The sequence below is a fragment of the Dipodomys merriami genome, unplaced genomic scaffold (assembly GCF_024711535.1).
Source record: "Dipodomys merriami isolate MVZ:Mamm:240054 unplaced genomic scaffold, mDipMer1.0.p SCAF_650, whole genome shotgun sequence".
In the NCBI taxonomy this organism is placed as follows: Eukaryota; Metazoa; Chordata; class Mammalia; order Rodentia; family Heteromyidae; genus Dipodomys; species Dipodomys merriami.
Genome location: NW_027206236.1, coordinates 126738 through 142202, shown reverse-complemented (window position 1 = coordinate 142202; position 15465 = coordinate 126738). Strand labels below are relative to the sequence as shown.

Genomic DNA, 15465 nt, shown 5'->3' with positions numbered 1-15465 from the left:
AGTGGAGGAACTGGAAATAAAAGGCTGTTTGTAGAAGAAACAGCCCTCTTGTTGTTTTTAACCATTTTTACTGAAAATAGGTAGTGGAGTAGGTCTTCTGAGGAGCTTAAAAGAAAACAAGAAAGCAGAGAATAAGTGTTTCAGAAGCCATGGTGGTGAAATGCAGAAAGGAAGCATGCCATACACTTAACCTAACGATTTAGTTGGCATTTTGTATTTGGGAGAAAGAAAGGCAGGAGATGGGGAGGGGGTAATCCCAGTTACAAGAAGGCAGAGGAGAGACAGAAGAAAGGGGGTGATTGGCTCAGTGTAATGGCTGAAGGCCCAGGAAGGCAGTTCATTGATAAGTCCAGAACAAAGGCTGCTGTGGTACTGGCAAAGCCTTGCCTTTTCCTTTTCCCCTCCCTCCCTCCCTCCCTCCCTCCCTCCCTCCCTCCCTCCCTCCCTCCTTCCCTCCCTCCCTCCCTCCCTCCCTCTCTCTCTCCCTTCCTCTCTCCTTCCTTCCCTCCTTCCCTCCTTTCCTCCCTTCCTTCCTTCCTTCCTTTCTTGAACTCAGGCCCTGGGCACTGTCCCTGAGCTTCTTTTCCTCAAGGCTAGCACTCTACCACTTGAGCCACAGCACCACTTCCCATTTTTCCTGTGTTTGTGGTGCTAAGAAATCAAACCCAGGGCTTCCTGGATAATAGGCAAGCACTCTACCACTGAGCCACATTCCCAGCCCTTTTTCTTTTCTTTTTTTTTTCTTTCTGATTTCTATTCTAATTTCAGCACATCATGATTCCCCCCCCCCCCCCCCCCCCCCCCGTGAAATTCACAGGTAAGTACTGACGCAAGTCTGTAACCATAGGGAGATGAGGGGATCTTGCATTAAAAAGCTAGTAAGACTCCATATCAACCATTTCTTCGGCCTGGTGGCAGATGCTGGCAATATGAAGCCCAAGTAAGAGGATTGTGGCTCACGCTGGTCTAAACCCTATCTTGAAAGTAAACCAAGGCAGAAAAGGGGTTTGGGGCATGACTCAAGTAGAAGAGAACTTTCCTCACTAGCACGAGTTTGACCCCCAGTACCACCAAGCGGGGAAACGTCTTGTCTGGTTAAGGCCTTTGTCCATGGGAGCACTCAGCTTTAGTCAGTAAGAAAGTTTGCATCACCACTGAGTGCTCAGCAAATGTTGGCTGACTAGCACCTGCCCTTGGTTGTGTAAAACCTGTTTAATGTGGTGCTGTGGCTCAAGCGGTAGAGTGCTCGACTTGAGCTGAGGAGCTCAGGGACAGTGAGTGCCAAGGCCCATGACCAACTGAAAAACAACAGTGAACAAACCTTCTGTCTATGTCCTGTGTACTTTGCCTTCTCTAGTCTTTCTTTCCCCAGCAAAATCATTCTGTTCACCAGTTGTTTTGAAAGTGGTCACTCTGATTATATAAGTATATAATTATATAATGAATGTCTGCTAAATGTGTCTTGCTCTATCACGATTGCCTTCAGATGACTAAATTAGTCCCTGAGCTCTATAAGTTAAAGTTCTTGTGCCAGATATGGTAGTGAGCTGTCATCACCGACATGAGCACCTGTAATCTCTGCTACAGGAAGGCAGAGGTGAGAAGATTCTACTGTGATGTCCTCACAGTCCAGCCAGGCCTGAGCCTCTACCAGACCCAAAATTGACCAAAGCAAAAAGGGCTGTAGGTCAAGTGGTAGAGCTCGAGTGTAATACCCTGAATTCAACACTCCAGAACCACCAACAGCACCACTCAAACAAAAATGCTACTTTTTCCTTTTTTGTGGGACAGACTATTTATTTAAAATACATAGGGTGCCTTTGGTGGCTTTCATGTTCACACCTGCCAATTCAGCACAAGCTATATTTCTAACGTAAGACCAGCTTACTGACCAGAATCAAGCATCAGAAGATACTAGTGTTTTGTTTTTAATTTTTTTGTTTGTTTTTGTTTTGTCTGTCGGTTGTGGGGCTTGAACTCTGGGCCTGGGCGTGGTTCCTCACCTCTTCAACTCAAGGTGAGCACTCTACCACTGGAGCCACAGAGCCACTTCTGGTTTTCTGATTGGTTTATTGGAGATAAGAGTCACGGATTTCTTTGACTGGGCTGGCTTTGAACTATGATCCTTAGATCTCAGCCTCCCAGTAGCTAGGATTACAGGGGTGAGCCACCAGCACCCAGCAGGAGGCTGAGATCTTGAGGATCAAGTTCAAAGCCAGCCTGGGCAGGAAAGTCTGTGGGACTCTTATCTAGAATAAACCACTCAGAAAACCCGAAGTGGAGCTGTGGCTCAAGTGGTAGAGTGCTTGCCTTGAGCTGAAGAGCTGAGGGACAGCTCCCAGGTCCAGAGTTCAAACCCTACAACTGATTTTAAAAAAAAAGAAAAAAGAGGTAATATGCAGAGGGGTTATAGTCACATAAGCCAGGTAAAGAGTACATTTCTTTTTGGACAGTGTCACCCTTTCCTGCACTTTCTCAGTTTTGCCTTCCCATAACTACCCACAGGTTATATAGTTCATTTTCAACAGTGTCTACTGAGTATCACTGTTGCATTTATTCACCCTCTGTCCCTCTATTTCTGTGCCCTGCTTTACTCTCCCAAAGGCAGATGAAGTAACAAGACAAAAAGAAAACAAAAAGAAAAACAAATCTTTTGTTTCCATTTCCTGGAGTTCATTTTGATAAGTGTTATGTGATCAGATACATATTGATGTGCCTGTGTCTTCATCTACTAGAGTCCTGTATAGTTTATCATGTCCCCCCATGTATTTTAGGTCTAGCTTCATCATGTGGTAGAAGACATGCACCATTTGTTTCTCTGAACTTGGCTTACCTCAGTTAACATGATTTGTTCTAGAGCCATGCATTTCCTGCGATATTCTTATGCCTGTGTAAATTTCCATTGTGTATAGGTACCTCTTATTTTGATCCATTCAGCTATTTGTAGGGCATCTGGGTGGTTTCTGTAGCTTGGATATTGTGAGTCATGCAGGAGTGAACCTGAATGTGCAGGTATCTGTATGGTATCCTTGCTGGTGAGGGTCGGGTAGGTGGCCAGTGGTTATGGCTGAGTGGTAGGGAGGGTCTGACCTCCAGACTGCAGTCCAGAATAGTTACACTACTTTCTGTTCCCACCGACAGTGCAGTAGGGTTCCCTTTTCCCCACATTCCCCCAGCATTTGTTGTTCGAAATCACAATGCTGACCAGTCCACCATGGGTGAGATGGAATCTCAGAGTTGTTTTGATTTGCATTTCCTTTATGGCCAGGGCTGATGAGCATTTCCTCCTGTGTTTGTTTACCATTCTTACCTCTTCAGAGAAGGTCTCTCCTTAGCTTCTTAGACCATTAGTGATTGGTTTATTAGCTTTGGATGGGGTTTATTCCTTGTATATTTTCAATATTAGGCCTTTGTCAGATGAATTGTGTTAAAAAGATACTGGTTTTGAGGGAATAATTTCTCCCAGGGCTGATGAAATAGTTCGCCCCCCCAACAAAGCATCTCTCCCCCAGGATAAGGTTGGATAAACACTGCCAAGTTGTTTTGTTTTTATCTCGGGATCTTTTTGGCAGTGTAGATAGCATGCATCATATCTGGATTCTAATAATTCTTTTTTTCTTTTTTGTGTGCCAGTACTGGGGCTTGAACTCAGGGCCTTGCATGCTTGCTTGCCTGCTTTTGCTCAAGAATGGCACTGTACTACTTGAGCTATTCCTCTGCCTTAGGCTTTTTGCTGGCCAATTGGAAATGAGAATCTCACAGACTTTTCTGCACAGGCTAGCTTCAAGCTGAGATCCTCAGATCTTAGCCTCCTGAGAAGCTAGGATTACAGGTGTGAGCCATCATTGCCTGGTTTCATGTTTTTTTTCCTTTGGGTGCTGGTTGTGGGGTTTGAATATACTGTCCCTAAGCTTTTCCACTTGAGGTTAGTGCTCTACCATGAAAGCCACAGCTCGTTTGTTTTTCTTTGAGTTTGAGATATGAGTCTCGTGGACTTTCCTGCTTGTTCTGGCTTGGCTTTGAACTGCCACCCTCAGATCTCAGCGTACTGAGTAGCTAGGATTCCAAGTTTGAGCCACCAACACCTGACATTAATATTAACATTTTCAATACTATCTGTGTTATTAGTTAGCATTCTGTCTCAGACCTGAGATAAACTTAAAAAAGAGGAAATATTTGTTTTTGCTTTTGAGTTCAGTTTATAGTCATGTGGCCTTGTTGCTTTGGGCCTGTAGTGTAACAGTCCATCATGGCAGGACTATCTACCTACCCAGCAGAGGGTGAGAGAGAGAGAAGAAAGTACTGGAGTCCTGCCCATCTACCTTCCTTCTCACTAGCCTTCCTCCTTAAAGCCTCCACTGTCTTCCACTACTGCAGTGCGGGGGGGGAAGGGGGGGCTAGGCCTTGAACACACTGCAGATTCAAACTATAGCACCGTTTTCTTTTTTCTTTTGTCGGTCGTGGGCTTGAACTCTGGGCTTGGGCGCTGTCCCTGCGTTCTTCAGCTCAAGGAGAGCGCTCTAATGCTTGAGACACAGCACCACTTCCGGTTTTCTGGAGATTAATTGGAGATAAGAGTCTCATGGGGCTGGGAAGGTGGCTCAGTGGTAGAGTGCTTGCCTTGCATGTCTGAGGCCCTGGGTTCCATTCCTCAGCACCACATAAGCAAAAAGCCAAAAGCCAGAAGTGGCGCTGTGGCTCAAGTGGTAGAGCGCTAGCCTTCAGCTGAAGAGCTGAGGGACATCGCCCAGGTCCAGAGTTCAGGCCCCTCGACCGGACCCCCCCCCCCAAAAAAAAAAAAAAGAGTCTCATGGACTTTTCTGCTTGGGCTGGCTTTGAACCGTGATCCTCAGATCTCAGCTTCCTCAGAAGCTAGGATTATAGGCATGAGCCACCGGAGTCCGGCTATAGCACCATTTTCTTAGTTAGAATCAGATCCTGGTGATTCCTAGTTCACATTACTGTTCCATATCTCTTCTCTTGGTTGGAGTTCAGGCATTCCTGAGAATCTCCAGTCACACACATCTTTTCAGAATGGTTGCTACTAATGTCCAGTTTGTTTGCTTGGTGAACATCTGTGACCAATTGTTCTGTGAAGGGACTTGGTCAGTACCAGAATTTAAGCACAGGATTTTTTAAAAAAGTATTTATTTATGTATTTTTGGGCTGGTCTTAGGGCTTGAACTCAGGACCTGGGCGTGGTCCCTGAGCCTCTTTGTGCTCAAGGCTGGTGCTCTACCACTTGAGCCACAGCGATGCTTCGGGCTTTTGCTGAGTAGTTTATTGGAGACGAGAGTCTCATTGACTTTCTTGCCTCTGGCCGACTTCAGACTGAGGTCTGAGGATCTCAGCCTCCTGGATAGGTAGGATGACAGGTGTGTGAGCCAGTGGCACCTAGCTAAGCATAGGATTTTATTAGTTTAAAACATGGTTTGTCTGGGTGCTGGTGGCTCTTGCCTATAATCCTTAGCTACTCAGGAGACTGAGATCTGAGGATCGCAGTGTGACACCAGTTTGGAAAGAAAAGTTCATGAGATTTATTAACCATCAAAAACGACTGGAAGTGGTGCCGTGGTTCAAGTGGTAGAGTGCTAGCCTTAAGCAAAAAAGTTGGGGACAGTGCCCAGACTTTTGAATTTAAGCCCCAGGACCTGCACATAACAAATGCAAACAAAAACACTTTTAATATTTCATTCTTGGAGGTGACTTGTGTGTCACTAAGTGCCTTTCTGTTGTCAGCCTGTGTCCACTGGCGGCTCCTTGTTCACCACCACAGTGGCATTCTGACAGAACCAACATTGCAGTGTCCTTCCGTTGAATTGCCAGCCTTACCTTGCCTTTCTTTTCTTTTCCCTCCCTCGCTCCCTCCCTCCCTCCCTTCCTTCCTTCCTTCCCTTTCTTCCTTCCCTTTCTTCCTCCTTCCTTCCTTTCCTCCCTCCCTCCTTCCCTCCCTTCCTTCCTTCCTTGCCCTCCCTCCCTCCTTTCTTTCTTCCTTTCTTTCTTTCTTTCTTTCTTTCTTTCTTTCTTTCTTTCTTTCTTTCTTTCTTTCTTTCTTTCTTTCTTTCTTCCCCTCTCTCCCTCCCTCCCTCTCTCCCTCCCTCCCTCCCTCCCTTCCTCCCTCCCTCCCCAGAGCTGAGGACTGAACTCAGGGCCTTACATTTGCCAGGCAAGTGTTCTTCCACTGAGCCGAATCCTATCCCAACCTTTCATTCTTGATCAGCATTGTGTAAGAATAGGTTCTCTTTTTATCCTTCACATACACACAGTGTGTGTGTGTGTGTGTGCATGCGTATGTGTGTGTGCACGTGCGTGCCAGGCACTGTAGGTGCCTTTCCACAGTTGTGGGAAGCACGTCTGATTGCGTATGTTTTCATTCTTACACAAGAGTCTGGGACATGAACAGCTGAGGTTCAGTTGGGTGTGAACAGCTGTCTGTACAACACTACACGATTACATCTCACTGTATACACTGAGAGGACTTTTATCTCCAGTGTAATTCTTTGTTATCACTGCCACCCCAATCTAGCCTTTTCCTTGTTTACACTTATCTAGCTGTTTTTAGACGGAATTAAAACTCAACCTAAATTTTCTTGTCTTTTTTTTTTTTCTTTACCTACAAGTAGGTGCCAAGCTATTGACTGTGCTTCTGAAATGCTTCCCTTTCATCTCTCATTGCCTGTTCCACTGTCATCCCTCCAGTAGTAACCAACCTATCACTTCTCACAACTGGACTGGGGCTCTCTCTTCACCTTCCTGCCGTCCCTCACAATGTCCTGTGCATACCAAACGTAGATGCAGATGCAGACCAAACATAGATAAATGTTTTGGGTTTGGTCAGCCTTTTTTTATTTTGCTTTGTTTGTTTGGTCATTTGTGGGGCTTGAACTCAGGGCTTGGGTGCTGTCTCTGAGATGGTTCCTCACCCTACCCCCCCCCAAAGGTAGCACTCTACTGCTTTGAGCCACAGCTCCACTTCCAGTGTTTGAGTGGTTAGTGGGAGATAAGTCATAGGAAGTTTTCTGCCCAGGCTGGCTTTGAACCATGACCCTCAGATCTCAGCCTCCTGAGTAGCTTGAGCCCCTGACACCCAGCCCCAATCTTTGTTTTAAAAGTTAAAAATTTGAGAGGATGACTCTGGGAATGTGGCTCAGTGGTAGAGAGCTTGCCTAGCATGCTTGAAGCCCTGAGTTCAACTCCTCAGTACCACATACACAGAAAAAGCCAGAAGTGGCGCTGTGGTTCAAGTGGTAGAGCGCTAGCCTTGAGCAAAAGAAGCTCAGGGACAGCACCCAGGCCCTGAGTTCAAGCCCCAGGACTGGCTAAACAGATAAATAATCTTAGAGCATCTACCTACTATGGGTGCTACCTCCCAGAACTGCAGGAAAAAAATGAAAATGTGTTTCTGAGCAACAAGCACCAACAATAAAACAAAAAGGCAAATGACTCCAGGAAGCTGTGCCATTTTTACCTCCTGTCTTAGGTGTGGAACCCAGGAAAGTCATCAGCCCCGATGGGAGACCTTTGCCGGCTGGTGAAGGCTGGTGAAGGCAGACATCTGACTGGACCCGCACAGAGCATGTGTGTCCTGGCTAGGATCTGCCTTTCCGTCTGTGTAGCCATGCTTGTCCAGCTTAGTGCCTCCCACCCCAGCCTGGTAGGCACCACACTCCCTGCTTTTTCAGTCATTGGGCATTGTTTGTGTCATGGTATTTTGTGTGTGTGTGTGTGTGTGTGTGTGTGTGTAAGATTAGGCAATTTTGAATACTTTTTTTAAACAGCCTTTGGAGCCACTATTCCTAATTTAAACATTTGCAGAAAAGTCATTCTAGTTTCACACATTTATTGTGTAATTAACATTTTTCCAGTTGATGATTTTGAGTTATAGTCAACACTGAGGGAAGGAGCTGTTTGGTTTCCACAGCATTGTAGCCGGTGACATAGCTGAGTCTGGTCACTGCATACAAAGGAGCAGAACAGACCTGCTAGCCTTTGGGGGCTGCGCAGATAAAGGTTTGCCCACGTAGCTGCTTTCAGGCCCCTCGGCAGTGCAGTTGCTCTGGCTGATTTATACATTCCTGCTAAATTGGCATGCCACAATCCTTTGGGGTTAAATTAACGTGTACCAAGTTAGAAAGCATCAGCTGCCAGTCTGGGTGCCTTCTGGAGGCTAGTGTGCCTTTACTCCCATGTCCTGAGCCGGCACTCTAGGCAGTCTCTGTGGCCAGCAGCTGCCAGAGTCCCTCAGGGGCCCGCTGCCCTGCCTTTGTGCATGAGGGGTTCTGGTCCCACACGGGGCTTTCATCTAGATGTACATTGTAGTCGGTCCTGGGCAAATCAGGAAGATTTGCAACTCCAAAAGCAAATACAACCAACATGACTTTATTCCTTAGCCTCTCCTTCCCCCCTCCCTCCCTCCTCTAAATAAACTCAAAGGAATTATTGTGACTAAATGGCAGCAATATAAATCTGTATATTGATTCTTGGAAGTTGAAGAAAAGAAACAAATTGGTAAAAGGTTAAAGAAAACTTACACAGGGAATAGGTACGCATTACAAAAGGAAAGTGTCTGGAGTGTTATTTAAGAAAAGCTACAGTCGAGTGACTGGCTATATTAAGGAAATTTCATGTTCGTATGTCATTAGACTGTTCTTGGTCTGGAATCTGGCTGTAAGGCGGGCAGGATTTTTTTTTTTTTTTTTTTTTTTTTTTTTTTTTTTTTGGGTCCAGTCGTGGGCAGGATTTTTTAAAGTGAGCGGTTGTTCATCCTTAGCGGGCATGTTTTCTAACCGCTGTCTTCTTCCCCTTCCCCCAGAGGTAGTCTGGGTGCCCCTTGCTCAGTCGTGTGTGTGTGTGTGTGTGTGTGTGTGTGTGTGTGTGTGTGTGTGTGTGTGTGTACATGTGCACACGTTAAGCAGGCTTTTCCCTAATGAGCTGTGGCACCAGCTGCAAGAGAGGCAAATCCTGTTACTCTCCGCAGCTCCTCTGAAGCCACAGAGCTGTGGTAGGAATGGAGTCTCCTTTTACCCCTTTCTGCTGTTTTCTTTCCCCGTCCTCTGCTGTCCCTGAGCATCTTGGCAAAGTTCAGATTTCTGTGCTCACAGTTCAATGCGCACAGTGAAAGAATACAAAAGGCCCAAGGAGAGAAAGTGAGAAGAGGAAATAAAAAAAGCTTGGGGTGGATGTCTTTAGGAGGAGGGTCCCTTGTGCCTTAGTCTAAGACTTAAGCTCTGGGTTGAAACCTTAAGTAGTAAAGCTTTGAATAACCTGGATCGCTGGACTCTCTTTGGAGACAGTTTTATCCGTACTTAAAGCAGTGGGTTATGTATGAAGAGAATTCAAATTCCTTATATCAAAAAACAGGATACTGGTATCTCCTCAGTCTTTGCTCTCTTTCCATAGAGGAAGATGAGATAAATATAATATTACTTTGTGCAGCATTTGTTTTGTGTATCACGGGTGGTATTTACCTCCCTTCTTTGTCCATACCACCCCTTGGAGACCACATACTTCGTGTGAGTAACACACAGCATCTTGCTGTGAAAAGTATTTTTTAATTATGGTAACAATTTTAAAACATTTATATCATTGCTACAATTAAAAGTTAACCCATTAGTCGGGTGCTGGTGGCTCACACCTGTAACACTAACTACTCAGGAGGCTGAGATTTGCGGATCACAGTTCAAAGCCAGCCCGGGCAGAAAAATCCCTATAATTTTTTTTTTTTGCCAGTCCTGGAGCTTGAACTCAGGGCCTGGGTGCTGTCCCTGAGGGCCTGGGTACTGTCCCTGAGCTTCTTTTGTTCAAGACTGGTGCTATACCACTTGAGCCACACCTCTGCTGCTGGCTCTTTCTGTGTATGTGGTACTGAGGAATCAAACACAGGACTTCGTGCATGCTAGGCGAGCACTCTACCACTAAGCCACATTCACAGCCCCCTATGAGATTCTTATCGCTAGTGAACCACTCAAAAACCAGAAAGTGGAGCTGTTGCTTAAAGTGGTAGAGCAAAAGCCAAAAGAAAAAAGAAAAATCATGAAAATGACTTTTTTCCTGTTAACAAGATTTCATTGTACAGTAATTAATTACCATTAGCCACCAGTGTGTTTCTGTAGTATTATTTTCATTGTTATATTCAGTAGTGTATTTTTATGGTTGTGAAACAAACACATCTCCAGAGCTTTTCATCTTGCACAACTCAAACTACTCTTTAAACAGAGATGGGGAAAGTCTGGCCTGAGGCCCATTGAAGGCCTAGGAAGTCAGTTGGTAAATGAAGGGACAGACAGACAGGAATGTATCTGCTCTGATTGTACTGATAACTTTGTATGGCCCATAATGATGTTATAAAAGGCCATATGACCTTTGGCAGGAAAATATTTCTACACCTTTGCAAAAGTTTCTTTCTCTTTTTTTTGTTGGTCATGGGACTTGAACTCTGGGCATGGGCACTGTCCCTCAGCTCCAGGTGAGCGCTCTACCACTTGAGCCACAGTGCCACTTCCTGTTTTTCTAGTGGTTAAACTGGCGATAAAAATCTCATGGGCTTTCCTGCCCAGGCGGGCTTTGAACCCTGATCCTCAGATCTCAACCTCCTGAATAGCTAGGATTACAGGTGTGAGCCACCTAGGCCCAGTTTGGTTCTAGTTTTTAATGATAACTTAAAAAAATTGTTGTTACAAGGGTGACCGGTCACAATTACATAAGTCAGATAATGAGTACAGTACATCTCTTTTTGGACAATGTCACTCCTAATGATTTAACCATCTTCTTAACTCAGGTCTGGCATTTGTGCATCCATGCCTGCATGCCTCTCCCCCATCCTAGTATATTTCCAGGTGGCGTTCTGTTATATTAAACATAGTATTGTAGAATTACGTTTTAAAAGGCAGTCTTGTATTTGAACCTGTTTGTCTACAGACTGTACTGAGTTATTTACCATATTCTAGAACCTATGGTGTGGGGGTAAATGGGAAGCAAGGAAAGGGGCTGGAATATTGTTTGAAAGACAGCATGGGCCTGTTCATTTCTCCTAATCCAACAGTCCGTACTCTGTATCCTTCTATTGTACTTATCCTATAAGAAAGCAAACTTTTCTCCCAGAGAGAAGCCTGAGAAGCCTCTTGTCTCACTTAGTAGTTGACTGAAGATCATTTATGATTTTGTTCCCCCTTCATATTGATTTAGGGAGCCTGGGGGCGAGCTCAGTGGTTGAAGCCTTCTCTACAGGTGCCAGGCCCAGGAGCTGTCCTCAGCCAAAAAAGTTAATGCACATCTTACATTCTACTCCAAATCATGATTATTTTTTAAAAATAAAGTCACCATTAAATGTTTTCCAAGTCTGGTCTCTAAGAGATCACGCATATCCTATGTTAGACTTCTGGCAGTCCTCTCTTGAGTAATGCCCTCCTGGTTCTTGCCTTATGTTCTCAAGTGTGGCTGTTAAAACAACTTAATTTGGTATGTCCTCTGTGTGTGTGTATGTAGACGCACATGCACGAGTGCACGTTTGCCTAGGATTTGAACTCAGAGTCTGGGCATTGTCATTGAGATTTTTTTGCTTCAAGGCTAGTGTAGTGCTCTGCCACTTGAGCCATAGCTCCAGTCCTGGCTTTTTGGTGGTTAATTGGAGTCTCATGGACTCCTGTCTGGGGCTGGCTTTGAAGTTCAGTCCTCAGATCTCGGCCTCCTAGGTAGTTAGAATTACTTGGCAGAGCCAGTAATATATTTAGTAATAATATAAACTCTAGGAGACATTACATAGTTCAGTCTAAGCACCTCTAATGAAAAATGAGCATTTTTGGGCTGGGACTTTACATCAGTGGAATAGTACTTGGCGTGTGCAAAGGCCTGGGTCCCATCTCTACTATTCTTCAGAGTTGGAAGCCACACTTAAGAGCAAGCAAGTTGCACTTTTGATGTACTCTGGGAGAGGAGGGACTCATAGGCAGGTGTGTTGCAGGGTACATAGCTACTGTAGTTCAGGCATCGAAATTGGAGGATTGGCAAAGTGAAATTCACCTGGGAAGACCGTAGAGAAAAGTCTTTGTGCCTGGTGCTGGTGGCTCACACCTTTAATCCTAATTACTCAGCAGGCTGAGATCTGAGGATTGTGGTTCAAAGCCAGCCTAGGCAGGAGAGTAGTCCGTGACACTCTTAGCTCCAGTAAACCACTCAGAAAACTGGACGTGGCACTGCGGCTCAAGTGGTAGAATGTTCACCTTGAGCTGAAGAGCTGAGGGACAGCACCCAGGCCCAGAGTTTAAGCCCCACGACCGACCAAAAAAAAAAAAAGTCTTTGTGTGATGTACAGTTGGCCCAGAAAAGGGATTTCCAGGCCCTAGACTGTACACATGAGTGTTTGCAAACGTAAGCAAAACAAAGGCATCTCACTAAGGCATTACTCTCCAGATGATGTAAGAGCCGTCTTATTCTAGCAATCTCCTCTAGACATGCAGGAGTAGCATCATTAAAGTAAAAGTTGCCAAATTTCTTCCTCCCAGTTCTGTTTAGTTCAAAATACAGTGCTGCAGTTGGTTTATTTTTGAAACCGTTATATAACAAAGAGTACTTGTAATTGATTATAAAGAATTTAATGCTCCTGTATTTTGTTTTGCCACTAAATTAGAAAACTATACAATATGCAAACTAGTTGATTATACAGCTAGCATGGCTTTGCAAAAAAGAAATACGCACCTGTATCACAGCCATGGGGCTGGGATGAGATCTGGAGGATTGCCGTTAGTAAGTAGTCAGCCGGGAACCGTTTCCAAGCTCCGTCTCCAAAATAGACAACAAAAAAGCAGGCTGAGCTGGGCGCCCATGGCTCACACTTGTAACCCTAGCTGCAAAAGGGGCTGAGAGCTGAGGATTGTGCTGCCAAGCCAGCCTGTGCAGGGGAGACCCTAAGACTCAACTCCAGAAAATTACTCAGAAAAAGCTGGAGGTGGTGCTGAGTTTAAGTGACAGAGCGCTAGCTTTGAGCAGATTAAGCTCAGGACAGCTCTCAGTCCCTGAGTTCAAGCCCTAGGATCAACACACACACACACACATGCACGCACGCATGCACGCACGTGTGCGCGCGCGCACGCGCACACACACACACACACACACACACACACACACACACACACACACACACACACACACACACACACACACACACACACACACACACACACACACACACACACACACACACACACACACACACACACACACACACACACTGGGCCTCAAGTGTTAGAATACAGGTCTAGCAGGTGCAAGACCTGAGTTCAGTCCCTGCCCCCCATTACTGTCTTCCCCAACCTCCTCCCTCCCACACACAAACACTGGGGCTCAAGTGTTAGAATACAGGTCTAGCAGGTGCAAGACCCTGAGTTCAGTTCCTGCCCCCCATTACTGTCTTCCCCAACCCTCCCCAAGAACTGTGGGTATGTCTTCCAGAGTGTAGACAAAAGGAATGGGAGGGATGGTAGGGGCAGTAAGAGAAACTCCAGGAAAAACCTGAAAGCTCTCTTTGCTCCTCTTGCAGCAGTAACTGGGGGAAGAGGGAAAATGGCAGCAAGACCTTTGCTTCATTGACCAGCCATTTTCTGTTGTTTGGGCTCTGTGTTTTTGGTGGTAGTGTAGATTTTAAGAAGTCTCAGTATTTAATCTCTCTCTTTCCTCTTCTCTCTCAGGAGTTAGAGGCAGCTCTTCACAGAGATGATGTGGAGTTTATTAGCGATCTGATTGCCTGCTTGCTTCAGGGCTGACATCAGCAAAGGGATATCAAGTGAGTAACTACTAACTGTGCTCTTAGCACATATTTATCGCACAGGGATAGCTAGCCAATCATAGCATCTACCCCTAGTCCATATAAGACAGTATACCCTAATGCATATTATGCAAATGAGCTCCCAGGCTCTGTGTCTGCGCTTTCTTTTTTTTTGGGCGGGGGTGGGGGGGGGGGGAGGTCCGGTCATGGGGCCTGAACTCTGGGCCTGGGCGCTGTCCCTCAGCTCTTCAGCTCAAGGCTAGCGCTCTACCACTTGAGCCACAGCGCCATTTCCGGCTTTTTTCTTTTTGCTTATGTGGTGCTAAGGAATTGAACCCAGGGCCTCATGCATGCAAAGCAAGCGCTCTACCACTGAGCCACCTTCCCAGCCCCTGCTCATTCTTTACTGTGATGGTTGAGTTTGCTTTTCACAAATCTGTTACCATTTACTCGTAGCTACACCAGCTGCCACTCAAGTGTAGAATTTTTGTCTCTTGTTTGTGCCTATTTCTGATTTTTGTTTGAAATATTGGTGAAATACCGCCTAACAAAACGATAGAGTTTTCTATATTTCTTGCACTTGTGTCTTCTGTTGTCCACATAACCTGGTAGCAGTAGCATAATTTACTTGGTGCCTCTGGGCTCTCTGATGCCGTTATATCTGCCAAATAAATAGCTCTCTAGTGTCTGTGAAGGCACTAGCAAGTAAATTTGATCAATGTTGACAAAACTGTTTTGTGCTGAGATCTGTTTTCTTGGTGGTGGTTGTCTTTGGAGCCTGGGATGGGCTGTGTTGTACAGGCTAGTCTAGAACTCCTGGGTTCAAGGGGTTCTCCTTGAAGTTCTCACCCTTCTGGATAGCTGGACTACAAGTATGTGCCACTGCACCTCACCTTTCCCTTATTTTTGGAAAAGAGCCCTGACATTTGTTAGCCTTCCCTTTTGTAGAGCCCCTGCCTAGCATGCATGAGGCCCTGGGTCTGTTTATTTCCTCTTGCTGCACAAATAAACACTCCCCAAAGTAGAGACGCTGGATTCTGAGGAGGGTCTCATGGTTCTCTGGGCCCTTGTGGACTCTCCGAAGCTCCTTGGCTTTGCTGGGGTGCACGGCCGTGCCAGGCCCATGTCCCCCTGAGAACCAGGAGCAGACTCGCCCCGGCCAATAGACACGACAGGTGAAAAGGTCGAGCAATCAGCACAAGTTGCAAAAGCATTATCAGAGATGTATTTTTATAAGTACAAAAGAAGGAAAACTGAGGGTACATGTAAATGGACAAAATGTACAAAGCAGTTGACAGGCTGCCTCACACAACTCAGGAGCGCTGTTCTGTCTCCTGGGCAGGGAGAGTGTCGGTGTTCACATTGATGGGTGATTGGGGTTATCTGCACTGTGTGGGTCCAGCACTTGCACTTGTAGAGCAGGGGTCTGAGGTTACATGCTTTCAGAGTCGTAGGAGCCAACGGCTCTGGAGCACGCCCAAGTTCTGCTAGTAGTAGAATATTGCCTATCTTCTGTTCCCCAAGGTTGATGATAAGCACCTGGGTTCTTCTGTTCACTCTTGCTGGGGTTTCTTTTTCCATTTTCTTCTCTAGTATACACAGGGGTGTTTTTGTTGTTTTTGTTTTGTCAGTCCTGGGGCTTGAACTCAGGGCCTGGAAACTGTTGCTGAGCTTATTTTGCTCAAGACTAGCACTCTATCACTGAG

The 15465-nt window shown here is 45.7% G+C and overlaps 1 protein-coding gene across 4 annotated transcripts in view; it reads left to right on the top strand.

Annotated features, from left to right (window-relative positions):
• LOC138815576 (hepatoma-derived growth factor-related protein 2-like) overlaps nucleotides 1-15465 on the top strand; it is an 82049-nt gene that overhangs the window by 25826 nt on the left and 40758 nt on the right. Inside the window, exons 1-2 of one of the 4 annotated variants that reach the window (XR_011368385.1) lie at nucleotides 7633-7654; nucleotides 13683-13777. The exons of 2 other annotated variants lie outside the window; for them this stretch is intronic. The gene's annotated coding sequence lies outside the window, so the exon portion shown is untranslated. Of the gene's footprint in view, nucleotides 1-7632; nucleotides 7655-13682; nucleotides 13778-15465 lie in introns of those variants that run through there. One more of the 4 variants, XR_011368384.1, reaches the window with a different exon arrangement.